Here is a 13,364-nt window from a genome sequence, read left to right as displayed (position 1 = left end):
TTTATTATTGTCACATATTAGCATACAGTGAAAAGTATTGTTTCTTGCGTGCTATACAAAAAGAGCATACCGTTCATAGACAAGGAAATGAGAGATTGCAAAATGTAGTGTTACAGTCATAGCTAGGGTGTAAAGAAAGATCAAATTAATGCAAGGTGAGTCCATTTAGCAGGGAATAAGCTATTCTTGAGTCTGTTGGTATGTGACCTCAGACTTTGTATCCTTTTCCTGAAGGAAGAGAGAATGTCTGGGGTGCGTGGGGTCCTCAATTATGCTGACTGCTTTGCTGAGGCAGCGGGAAATGTAGACAGAGTCAATGGGAGGCTGGTTTGTGTGATGGATTGGGCTACATTCACGATCTTTTGTAGTTCCTTGTGGTCTTGGGCAGAGCAGAAACCATACCAAGCTGTGATACAATGAGAAAGAATGCTTTCTATGGTGCATCTATAAAAATTGGTGAGAGTCATAACTGACATGCCAAATTTCCTTCATCTTCTGAGAAAATTGGTGGGCTCTCTTAACTATAGTGTCAGCATTGGTGAGAGGGATTATTGGGGGATATTTGACATCAGTTGGCTTTCTGTGGATTTTTAAATTGTATAATATTAATATAAGAGAATGGAATGTGTGCAGCAGCTTAAATGTTCAGCATAAAGTTTTTGCTGATGATAATTCTAATAAGAGCCGAACTACCATCCGTAGAATCTGGCTTCTGCTCTTAATTAAACATGCCACCTTGCTGCTCTGCCCATGTCCTTTTCTCTCCCCATTTGGATGCTCTAACCTACAGTCAAGTTATGGAACACACAACAGGCTCATCCATTTGCATTGTTTTCATCAGTGCATTGCTGCCTCACAGCACCAGGCATCTGGATTTGATTCCCGGCTTGGTTCGTTGTCTGTGTGGAGTCTGCACATTCTCCCCTCATCTGCGTTGGTTTCTTCCGGGTGCTACCATTTCCTCCAGTGCCCTGGTTTCCTCCCATGGTCTGAAAGACTTCCTGGTTCTGTGCATTGAGCATGCTAAATTCTCCTCAGTGTACCCAAGCAGGCACTGGAGTTTGGCAACTAGGGGATTTTCAGAGCAACTTCATTGCAACGTTAATTGCCTTCTTGTGGCACTAATAAATAAATAACTTGAAATTTACTCTGAGTTCAGACCTGGTTCCCAGTGCTGGATTTCCCAGATCCCCTGAAACTTTGCTATTCTTTGTTCACTGCCCCACCTGTTGCTGTGTCTTTGGAAATATATGGCAATTGTCTAAGAACTGGAGGATTAATGGTAGACTTTAAATGGAAGAGGTAAATGTGCTGGATGTGAAGAGGATTTATTTCACAAATTAACCTTTGGCAAGTAATAATTAACTGCACTGGGAATTAGATTTAATAGCTACTGATTTGAAGGTGAAAACAGGAAAATAAATAAGATGAACCTGTTTGCTAAATTAAGCAAAATATGATTGAGAGGCTGAATATATTATTACAAAGGGACTTCTCGGTCTACACGATACCACTGGTTAAAAGGATTAATATTTTGCAGTAAATGCTACTATGCTTGGAGACTCATTCCCATTTGGAAGATATCAGCAGATACATAAATGATTACAATAGGGGTTATACATCAGTGACAGTAGGGTCACCTAGTGAAATACACAGACCACAAATGGGATGAATTAATATTTGAAGCTCAGCCTTAGGCAGATTGTTGTTTGCGCTCTTCTCAACGGTTGAAACAGTTATTTAAATAAACTTCTAAGCACAAAGATTTGCATAGTTATGCGTCCGATCAGAATGAAGTAGCAGAGGAAGGCTTGACGCTGCCCAGGGGAGTGACTTATCAAAGGTGATGCTGTGAAACTGTTTTGAGCATTTGGAGTGGGTTTCCCTGGAGTTGTACCTGAATATATTGTATCAAATTGTCACGCTGCAGTGGACTTGGGAAATTTAAAACAGGACTCACGTTTGCAAAAGATCCCATCTAATTTACCACCCATTGGAATTAATGAATAAGAAGTCTGGGCTGCACGGTGGCGCAATGGTTAGCATTGCTGTCTCACAGCCAGAGACCTGGATTCCAGCCTTGAGTAACTATCTGTGTGGAGTTTCAATGTTCTCCCTGCCTCTGCGTGGATTTCCTCTGGGTGCTGTGGTTTCTTCCTCCCATATTCCGAAGATGCCCATGTTAAGTGGATTGGCCATGCTAAATTTTAGTGACCTTCCATGTGTAGGGAAGGGGGATTAATGGGGTAAATACATGGCATTACAGAGATAGAGTGTGGGTGAGATTAAAAAAAATGTCAGTGCAGACTCGATGGGCTGAGTGGTCTCCTTCTGCAGTGTAGGGATTTGATGATCCTGTAGGGATTCTGTGCAGTCTGGTTGGTTCCAGGCAGAGATGTGCGTTCTTTTCCTCATTGTCACCCATCGTACCTCTCTGCCTCCTACTTTGGCCATTTGGCCAAGTTTGTTTTCCCTTTTCTTTTAGATGCGCCAGTTTTTTTTGTCAATTTCACTGGGAGACCCGGCATTCTCGAGGTCCAAAGTTGCTTTAAAACTTTTAAGCTTCCTTTTTTTTAACAGGTTGTTGACTTCTCTACCCTTCAAAACTTCAAAACTTCTTGGTCTGAAGTCCATCACTGGCGTAGAACCCCCACAGACTTTGCTTTGATCCTGAGCCTGTGAGCTTTAGCCTCTTAATTTTCCTGTGCTTTGGGACTCCTTGTTGCAGCTTCTTGGAACATATTCCATTTACTAGAAACAGCTTGTTTCTGTTTTCTCTTTTCCCCTTCAAAAAACTTAGCAGCAACGCTTTCTTTTAATTTAGATTCTATTATTTATTTAAATTCAAAGCCACAACTATTGGTATTCAGGGTTCTTTCCTCCCAATTTCTTTGTACTAGCCAAATCAGGTTGGTTTTGCATCTATCCATCAGCTTCTCCAATGCACTGAGCCTCCCAGACCACATCTCCTTCCAGTACAATGCGGGTGGAGGTACATTTCTGCATTTTGCTCACTCTTCCTGTGGATTCTAACCCTGGAGTCTTGCTGTGCTTTCTCCATTGCCCATGCAGCTTGGAACTGTCCATTTTCTTTGATTCTACATAACTTGGGATCTGGCAAAACCTCAACATCTGAAATGGGTATATTCACCCACAGAGATGCATGCAGGTAAATACTTTTTCTTCAGGCATTGATTGAAACAAAATACTAACCAGTGTCAGACCAGAGGCAGTGTCATCACAATTTTATTCTTGTCAGCAGGTGTAATGATGCACAATCACAGGTTTCATTAGAAACACAAAAGGTATTTATTAATAAGAAAGACCGTACTGAGGCTAGCAGCTCACATGGCTGTCCCTGTCACCTCCATATCTTTTGCCTAAGAGAGGACTCCATCCCCTGGGGTGATTACTAACCCTCAAAACCAATTAGTCCCTCAAGCCAGGTGACCCTCTCAGGCTGTGTTGCTCTTATAGGGACAATCACCATAAATCACTACAGTACTGTACTCAGCTTTTCAGAAGGTGTTTGATAACAAAGAACAAATAAACCCTCCCTGGGGTAGGATGCTTAATGGTTTATGACCCCACCCGCAGAGTGTGGATGGCTGTTCCGCATTACTGGGCCTGCTTATTATGTGGAAATTTCGATTTCAATTATCATTATGTGATAATGAGCTCTGCGCCTATTTCCTGCGTGGAGCTGACTGCGCCAAAAAAAAGTGCCTGGGAGACTCGTGACGAGCTGGATGCTTGTCATCAACCTCCTTAACAGTGTAGCGAGCCAGGAGAATCCTGCTCATGGTTGCTAAATATGCTGATGAAACGAGGATAGAATCATTGAATCCCTACAGTGCAGATTGAGGACATTTGGCCCTTCGAGTCTGCACTGACCACAATCCCACCCACACCCTATTCACGTAACCCCACATACTAATCTCCCTGACCCTAAGGGGCAATTTAGCGTGGCTAATCAACCTAACCCGCACATCTTTGGACTGTGGGAAGAAACCGGAGCACCCGAAGGAAACCCATATAGACATGAGAGAACATGTAAATTCCACACAGACAGTGACCTAAGGTCGGAATTGAACCCAGGTCCCTGTTGCTGTGAGGCAGCAGTGCTACCACTGTGCTACCGTGCCGTCCCAATGTACGATAGTAAGTTGTGAAAAGGACATACGGAAGCTGCAATAGGACATAAATAGGTAAGTGACTAGGCGCGGATCTGGCAAATGAAACATGATGTGAGAAAATGCAAAATTGGTCGAGTCAGAGGTTTACAGGATGGAAATAGGCCCTTTGGCCCAATTTGTCCATGTTGCCCTATTTTTTTTAAACCCCGAACTAGTCCCAATTGCCTGCATTTGGCCCATATCCCTCATAACCCATCTTATCCACGTAACTGCCTAACCGCTTTTTAAAAGACAAAACTGTACCTGCCTCTACTACTACCTCTGGCAGCTTGTTCAAGACATTCACTGCTCTCTGTGTGAAAAAATTTCCCCTCTGGACCCTTCTGTATCTCTCCCCTCTCACCTTAAACCTATGCCCTCTAGTTTTAGACATCCTTACCTTTGGGAAAAGATATTGACTGTCTTGCTGATCTATGCCCCTCATTATTTTATAGTTCTCTATAAGATCACCCCTCAGCCTTCTGCACGCCAGAGAAAGATTAAGCCCAGGTCTCAGCCTAGTAAATCTTTTCTGTACTCTTCCTCGTTTAATAACATCCTTTTTATAATAGGGTGACCAGAACTGTACATAGTATTCCAAGTGTGATCTTGTACAACTTCAATAACATTTCCCAACTCCTGTATTCAATGTTCTGGCAATGAAACCAAGCATGCTGGATGCTTTCTTTACTATTCTGTCCACCTGTGACTCCACTTTCAAGGAGTTATGAACCTCTACCCCTAGATCTCTTTTTTCTGTAACTCTCCCCAGTGCCCTACCATTAAGTGAGTACATCCTGCCCTGGTTCATTCTACCAAAAAGCATCACCTTGCATTTATCCAAATTAAACTCCATCTGCCATTTGTCAGCCCACTGGCCCAATTGATCAAGATCCTGCTGCAATCCGAGATAACCTTCTTCACTGCCCACTATGCCAGCAATCTTGGTGTCATCTCCAAACTTACTAATGATGCATCCTATATTCTCACCCAATCATTAATATAAATGACAGATAACAGTGGACTCAGCACCGATCCCTGAGGCACACCACTGGTCAAAGGTCTCCAGTTGAAAAACAACCCTCTACAACCACCCTCTGGCTTCTGTCATCAAGCCAATTTTGTATCCATTTAGCTATCTCACCCTGGATCCCGTGAGATTTAACCTTATGCAACAATCTACCATGTGATACTTTGTCAAAGGCTTTGCTAAAGTCCATACAGACAACATCAGCCGCACTGTCCTCATGTAACTTCTTGCTTATCCCTTCAAAACACTCTGTCAAATTTGTGAGACATGATTTTCCATTCACAAAGCCATGCTGACTGTCCCTAATCAGTTCTCGTCTCTCTAAATTCCTGTAGATTTTGTTTCTCAATATATCTTATCCACCACAGATGTGAGGTTCACCGGCCTGTGGTTCCCAGGCTTTTCCCTGCAACACTTTTTAAACAAAGGCACAACATTTGCCACCCTCCAATCTTCAGGCACCTCACCTGTGACTATCTATGATTCAAATATTTCTGTTAGCAGACTGCAATTTCCTCCCGAGCCTCCCACTATGTCCTGGGATACACTTCTTCAGGTCCTGGGATTTATCTACCTTGATGGGCTTTAAGACTTCCAGTACCTCCTCCTCTGTAATATGTACGTTCCTCAAGACATCACTATTTATAGCGATAACGACACATATTATCTATGTAGTGAGAGATTGCAGCACTCTGTGATGCGGAGGGATCTGGATGTCCTAGTCCATGATCACAAATGGTTAGTATGTAGGTACAGCAAATAATTAGAAAAGCACATAAAATGTTATTGCTATTGTGAGGGGAATTAGCTGCAAAATTACAGAACGTGTTTCAGTAAAATAGAGCACTTGTGACGCCACATTTAGAATACTTTTACTCTATTGGTCTCCTTATTTAAGGAAGGATACAAATGCATTGGAAGCAGTTCAAAAGAAGGTTTACTAAGCAGAACCAAAAATGGGCAGGTTGTCTTATGAAGAAAGGCTGTTCAGGCTTGCCTTACATCCATTGGGATTTAGAAGAGTAAGAGGTGACTTGATTAAAACATATAAGATCCTGATGGGTCTTGACATGGTGAATGTGGAGGCTTGGTCATTGAGTGTGTTCAAGACAGAAATAGATGGGTTCTTGATCAATCAAGGGTTACGGGGAGAAGGCAGGAGATTGGGGGTGAGAATCACATCAGCGATGATTGAATGACAAAGCAGACTCGATGGGCTGAGTGGCCTAATTCTGCTCCTATATCTTATGGTCTAATTGCCCATGGGATGGTTATATTTCCCAGGCAATTGGCATACAATACTTACCTGGGAAATTCCAGCAGGGTTCTCCAGTGTATCTTTCAGGTATCTGACGCTCCTGGATCTCAGATATTTTAGCCCTTAGCGCTTTTAGCTATTGTCATAAAGGCTATTACATTGCCTTTCTCAAAATGCTCTTCCACAGGAGGTGCTGGAAGCAGGATCTTTGAATATTTTTAAGGCAAAGGTAAAAATATTATTTATGAGAAGTGGGTTATCGGGAATGTGGTGCTCAGATATGCCACTCTCTATAGAACAGCGGAGCAGACCCAGTGACTTATTCCTGTTCCTAATTGGTATGTTTGTATGTACTATAACATTTGATAAGATGATTATATGCTGATAACCCCAGACCACAGTTAACTTAACTGACAAAGCCAAAGCCAAGCAAACCTGAAACTGAATTATAATCTTGAAAGATGGTTAAATGAATCGTGAATATTGACCACCTTGAAAGCTTACAGCTTGATTCAATGCTGGCTTTCCGAGAAATCGTAAGGGATTGAATCTTACCTGGAAATTAATAGTAATAGAAACTAAATGGGGAAATAAAGAGGGACAAACTTACAGCTAAGGTACCATTTCCATACATAACAAAAATATGCAATCTCAGAAACTGTATAAGTATTGACAACACATACTGGATTGTTGTACATGTTTAACTTGCTTGAGTTTCTCTGAATGATTATTTGGGTATGGCAATGACACTTCTTCCCTTAACTGGGTCAGAGGTGTTTTGTTAACTCTATAGTTTCTGACTAACTCAGCGATCAAGGTAAAAGTAAGTTCAATAATTACTGATATCCAATTTAAATGGTTTATTGTAACAATATTTTCATTTTAAGTTCGGATTCTCTGTACAATTGGGGCAGCATGGTGGTACAATGGTTAGCACTACCTCACAATGCCAGGGAAGTGGGTTCAATTCCAGCCTTAGGTGACTGTCTGTGTGGAGTTTGCATGTTCTCCCTATGTTGGTGTAATTTTATTTGCTAAATTAGCCTGTTGCTAAGCATAATTATTTATAGAAATAAACAATTCTCAGGTTCATGTTGGATACATATTCTGTCTTTGTGAAGATTCCCCATCCCTCAGACCCACCAGGACTGTATGGTGACACAGGTTCATAGAGGTTTACAGCATAGAAACAGGACCTTCAGCCAAACTTGTCCATTTTTTAAGTCCTGAAGCTAGTCTCAATTGACCGCATTTGGCCCATATCCCTCTATACCCATCTTACCCATGTAACTGTCCAAATGCTTTTTACATCTGGTAGCTTGTCTAAACGTCCAGTTGTGAAAGGATGTACAGCTCTCATACATGCTGGAACCCAATTCACTAACTATGAGGTTAAATTCCTGTTCATGAAATGTTCAGGATGGCTTTTCTTAAAATTGCCTTTGGTGATGGTCTTGAATGAAGAGTATTGTGAGGTCCTTAAATGGAATTGTAATATTAGCTGCTGGTCACTTGAAATATTAATGGGACATTCCTTTATCTGTTACTTTAATTGAAGTATTAATCTATTTAAGGTGATGAGCATATGTCTACCAATATCGCCTGAAGACATTTCTTAGCTTAAATATTTTATTCTACTGGCAATCTCATTAAGCTTCCAATGTGAATGTTGACCATAGCAGGCTTCACATTGATTTAATCTGTACATTTTCAGATAGTGCACTTTCAAGAGAGAGGGAAAAAAGACCAGGGAAATATTGACACAAATCCCTGAGAATTAGAAGTGGTGAAATTTGAAATTTGAATGTCTTTCTGAACAATTAAACACGTCTAAAATAAAGTTTATCAATGGAGCAGTGTTAATATCTCCAACTTCAATTCTGTAAGCTTATAAAAAGATAAATAAATTGAATAAACAAAGTGCAATTAGTAAGCTTCCCAACAGAGTCAAACACATTATTGGTAAGTAATTAATTTCCTTCAGAGTTGCCTTCCAGGCATCTATCTGTGTGTGTGTCACTGAGGCCTCGGGGTCCTCACAAACTAACAGCAGACTTCGATGTCCTGAAGGTACAGACTTGACGGGCCAGATCTTTCACTGATACAGAGCTAAAGGTCAGAGATAAATCTGTTAACTGCAACTAACGAGAAAAGCTTTTTCTTCGATCCATTATGATTCACTTTAAATGGCTCAGGCTCTCAACTGCCTGAAGGTTTTCTTCCCCCAAAGTGCATAATTTGCTCTTTCCCTTGTGCATGTAGGTGGCTCGAAAATATGTCACTGTTTATGCAATCCCACACATATTACATATAAAACTACCTTGATGCCTGGATGTTAAGGGATTCAAATAACATGAATGAGAGAAGAACGAAGTTACTCTCAATGTGCAATATGTACATTCCAATTCCCCAGCGTTGTGGAACCTTCACAATGATAATATTCTGGGCACTGAAACATGAGAAAGAGGAGAGAGGTTACTGGTCTTCATGTACCTGAGAGAAAGCAACCAGTTAAACAATTGCTAACACCACGGCCCAGCAGGTCAACATTTTCTCCTTACAATTCCACAATTTATTTTGATATTTTTCTATTTTCCTTCACATTCTCATGTACCATTCCTCCCGCTGTTAAATCTATGACTTCATTTCCTAAACTCAGGATGTCAGCAGCTGTAACTAGATTTCCATCGAGAAGGAAATACAGCATCCAGCCTGGGCTGCTCTGTTTCGATTTACAACAAACTACAATGCCGTCAATAATGTCATCAACCTCCGAATGTATCACAGCAGGAGAAGCAGGGATAGCCACTGTAATGGAAACAGGCAATGTTTTCTCCTCGATGCAGCAGAGTCAGTCTCAGAAAACCTCTCACCGGCTATTGCTGAGCAAATTCTGACCATTCTGGGGGTCCTAAATTGAAGTGCAATTTATTCACGATGCCACTAGACTGTGTTTTTTGTTGTGTGTGTGTCAGCCTTGAGGTTTTCTCCTCTTAAGTCAGAATGCTGTCATTCCAAACCCCAGCCCAGAGACATGAACACAGAATCCAGGCTGACACTTTATTTGGAGGATGGAGGGGAAGCTGAACTGTTAGAGGTGTTGGAAGAGATTTTCTGATCCTGACACCGGTGGGCAAATTTCCCTTTCCCACCCGCAATGATGCCCGCTAATTGGTGGGGCCTGAAAATCCTACCCATTGGCTTCCAAGCAAGACAGGGGATGGAATTTTACAAAGTTTTTATGCCTGTTTTGCGGCAGGAAAATGTTGTAAAATCAAACATAAAGCAGCTAGCTCGAATGGCACCAGTTTTCGCGCTTGTCGCGATCTTACGAAACCCGGGTTTCCAGCATGTTCAGCCTTTCACTAGAAATGGGCAAGAGGCTGATTAATTTATTTACATTTATTTAAATGTTGACTTCAACGTGTGTAGCGAGCCCGGTGTTCAATTATCTGGGCTCGCTTGCCTTTATGGCCTCTCCTGGAGATATTCTGTCTGGCAAAGCAAATACCTTCTCCTTGTGAGCAGGCAACAGTCGTGTTGGCCTCGCGCATGGAACTGGAGGCCATTGAGGCCCCCGTGGGGGGGCCGGGTGCAAGGCGGATGTGCCTCTTGGGCAGTGCCACCCTGGCACCTGAGCAATACCCACTGAGCACCTGGGCAATGCCCAACATGCACTGCCGGGGGGGTGGAGCCAATGGGACGGGCCAGGGATGGAGCCAACGGGGTAGGCCAGTAGTGGGGCCAATTGGAGGGGGGGCAGGCCAATATGGGGAGGGGGGCTTGCTACCCCTCTACATGCGATCAGTAGGGGAGGGAAGGTTTGGGGAGCCCATTGTCACTCTGCATGCAACTGGTGGGGGAATGGAGTGGGGGTCCCGCAGTTGCAGCAGGGAGGGGTGCTAGTTGAGGCTGCCTGTAGTACCAGGGGCCTGACAGTTCTTCCTCTGTCTGTCAAACTCCTGCAAGTGTTAATGCGCATGTGCAGCCTCAGAAGTCTGCACATGCGCAATCCTGCCCTCTACAGGCTGTCTGGTGAGTTAAGCCCCACCCACAGCCCCTCTGGCTAGAAACTGACTTATCCAAAATTTCAAGACAGAGTGCATAAGATTGGGCATGAAAACATGTCCAAAAAAAAAAATCTGGAACTCTCCCATTTTCAGACTAGCTGGACACTTAGAAAACATTTTGTAAAATTCCACCCATTAAGCCAGCATTCTCTGGCAGGCATAAAGGGGGGACTTTCCCATCTCACCTGCCATGGGAATCATAGGGTTCGGGATGGGGCAGGATGGAGGGGGTGCAGGTCATGCAAAAGTCCATTGACCTCGGGCAGGATTTTCCAGTTTTGCAGTGAGCATAAGAACATAAGAACATAAGAAATAGGAGCAGGAGTAGGCCATCTAGCCCTTCGAGCCTGCCCCGCCATTCAATAAGATCATGGCTGATCTGTTGTGGCTCAGTTCCACTTTCCCGTCCTCTCCCCATAACCCTTAATCCCCTCTCTTATCAAAAACCCATCAACCCGCTTCTTAAAAATATTTAGCGAGGCAGCCTCCACCACTTCAACGGGCAGAGAATTCCAGAGATTCACCACCCTTTGAGTGAAGAAGTTCCTCCTCAACTCCGTTCTAAACTGCCTCCCCTTTATCTTGAGGCTGTGCCCCCTAGTCCTACTGTCTTTTTTGAGCGGGAAGAGTCTCTCCACCTCTATCCTATCCATCCCATTCATCATCTTATACGTCTCAATGAGATCTCCCCTCATTCTTCTAAACTCTAACGAGTACAAGCCTAGTTTATTCAGCCTCTCCTCATAGCTCAATCCCCTCAACTCTGGTATCAGCCTAGTAAACCTCCTCTGCACTCCCTCCAGGGCCAAAATATCCTTGCGCAGGTGCGGCGCCCAAAACTGCACACAGTACTCCAGCTGCGGCCTCACCAATGCCCTATACAGCTGCAGCAAGACCTCCCTACTTTTATATTCAATCCCCCTCGCTATGAAGGCCAGCATCCCATTCGCCTTCCTGACCACCTGCTGCACCTGCAAGCTGGGTTTTTGCGACTCATGCACAAGGACCCCGAGGTCCCTCTGCACCGTCGCCTGCTGCAGTTTTTCGCCACGTAAGTAATAGTCCTTCCTACCATTCTTCCTACCAAAGTGGACCACCTCACACTTGCCAACATTAAATTCCATTTGCCATTTCCTGGCCCATTCGCCCAGCCTATCTAGATCCTTCTGCAGACTCTCCACACCCTCCGCAAGTTTGCACTGACTCTCTGAAAGAGCATCCCACTCCAGCACTCCTCTGCACCCTTTCCCCATAATCCCAAGTTGCCACGGGGAGAATGCGCAGACTGTGCACAGACAGTGACCCAAAGCAGAAAATCGATCCTGGGTCCCTGGTGCTTTGAGGTTCTTTCCCCAAAGCCCCATGAATTTCCCATGGCTAATCCACCTAAAGTACACATTTTGGGACGCTAAGGGGTAATTTAGCATGGACAATCCACTTGACCTGCACATCTTTGAAGTGTGAGAGGAAATTGAGGCAAACCCACACAGACATGGGGAGAATGTGCAAACTCCACACAGACAGCGAACCAAGGTAGGAATTGAATCTGGGCCCCTGGTGTTGTGAGGTAGCAGTGCTAACCACTGTGCCACCATCCCACCCAAAGTTCCTCCCAGATTTTCCCTGGCTAATGTTTAATCACTAGCCAATTTCACCAGAACTGATTTTCTCGCCATTAGTCCTCATGATCTTGTGGGATTTCATTAAAAACAAAATTGTCTACTGAGGTCCCACTGACGCGAGACAAATACAAGTTCTTTCCATTTTTATTTATTCTCTAAATCTATATAAAATGTTGGTCCTCAATTTCAAAAAGATATTGAAGTATAAATATTTAATTCATTTGTAAAATGCATTGCTGTAGGACACAGCCTCAATCAATGAAAGATTAAAATAAGAAATCACTCCAACACTAATGCCAGTTGTAAGATAACTGATCTGTAAAACAGTAACTAACCTATTCATCTATCTACATGTAATCTTGCATCACTTCAGTAGTCACACTTCATTATGGATGTAAGACAGAACGGTGAATGAAACTGGTCATTATCCTGGAGCTAGGAGCTTTCATCCTTTCAGTTGTCCCCAATTGATCACAACAGTTTGTAAATGTCAGTGAAAATAATGGCCAGAAGAAAGTCACTGCCTTTTCTAGTTCCTGAGAAACCTTATGAGAGTTAAATTAGGGAATGGCCAAAAACGCCTTGGTGTGCATTTAATCCACACATTTTCATTGTGTTGCAGGAAGTCCATTAAGTTTGGGCTGTGTGCTATTTAACATGATTGCCGTGTGCACTCCCTGTAACTGTTCATTTGGCAGGCACACCAGCAGGGAGCCAAATACCATAAGTGGAAAAGGGCAGCTTGCACTGCCCTGCACAAGGGCAGCACGGTGGCACGGTGATTAGTACTGCTGCTTCAGGACCCGGGTTCAAATCCGGCTTTGGGTGACTGTCTGTGTAGAGTTTGCACATTGTCCCTGTGTCTGCATGGGTTTCCTCCCGTGCTTTGGTTCCTCCCTCAGTCGAAAGATGTGTAGGTTAGGTGGATTGGCTACGTTAAATTGCCCCTTGGTGTAGACGTGTGGATTAGTGGGTAAATACATGGGATTACGAGGATTGGGTTTGGATAAAATGTTCTTAAGGTATAGAACTGATGGGCCAATGGCCTGTTTTGGCACTGTAGGGATTCTATAATCCAATGAACACTTAAAAGGGGAACTGAACTGTCACTGCAAGGAGTGGTGGAAGTTCTTTGTGAGCTGATATTATGCTGTAAAAAATTGACGAGAGAGTGAGAGAGCGTGCACCTGATTTTTCTCATAATGCAAT

Source organism: Carcharhinus amblyrhynchos, chromosome 8 (assembly GCF_965287045.1).
Source record: "Carcharhinus amblyrhynchos chromosome 8, sCarAmb.v2.hapA, whole genome shotgun sequence".
Taxonomy (NCBI): Eukaryota; Metazoa; Chordata; class Chondrichthyes; order Carcharhiniformes; family Carcharhinidae; genus Carcharhinus; species Carcharhinus amblyrhynchos.
This window is presented reverse-complemented; position numbering follows the sequence as displayed.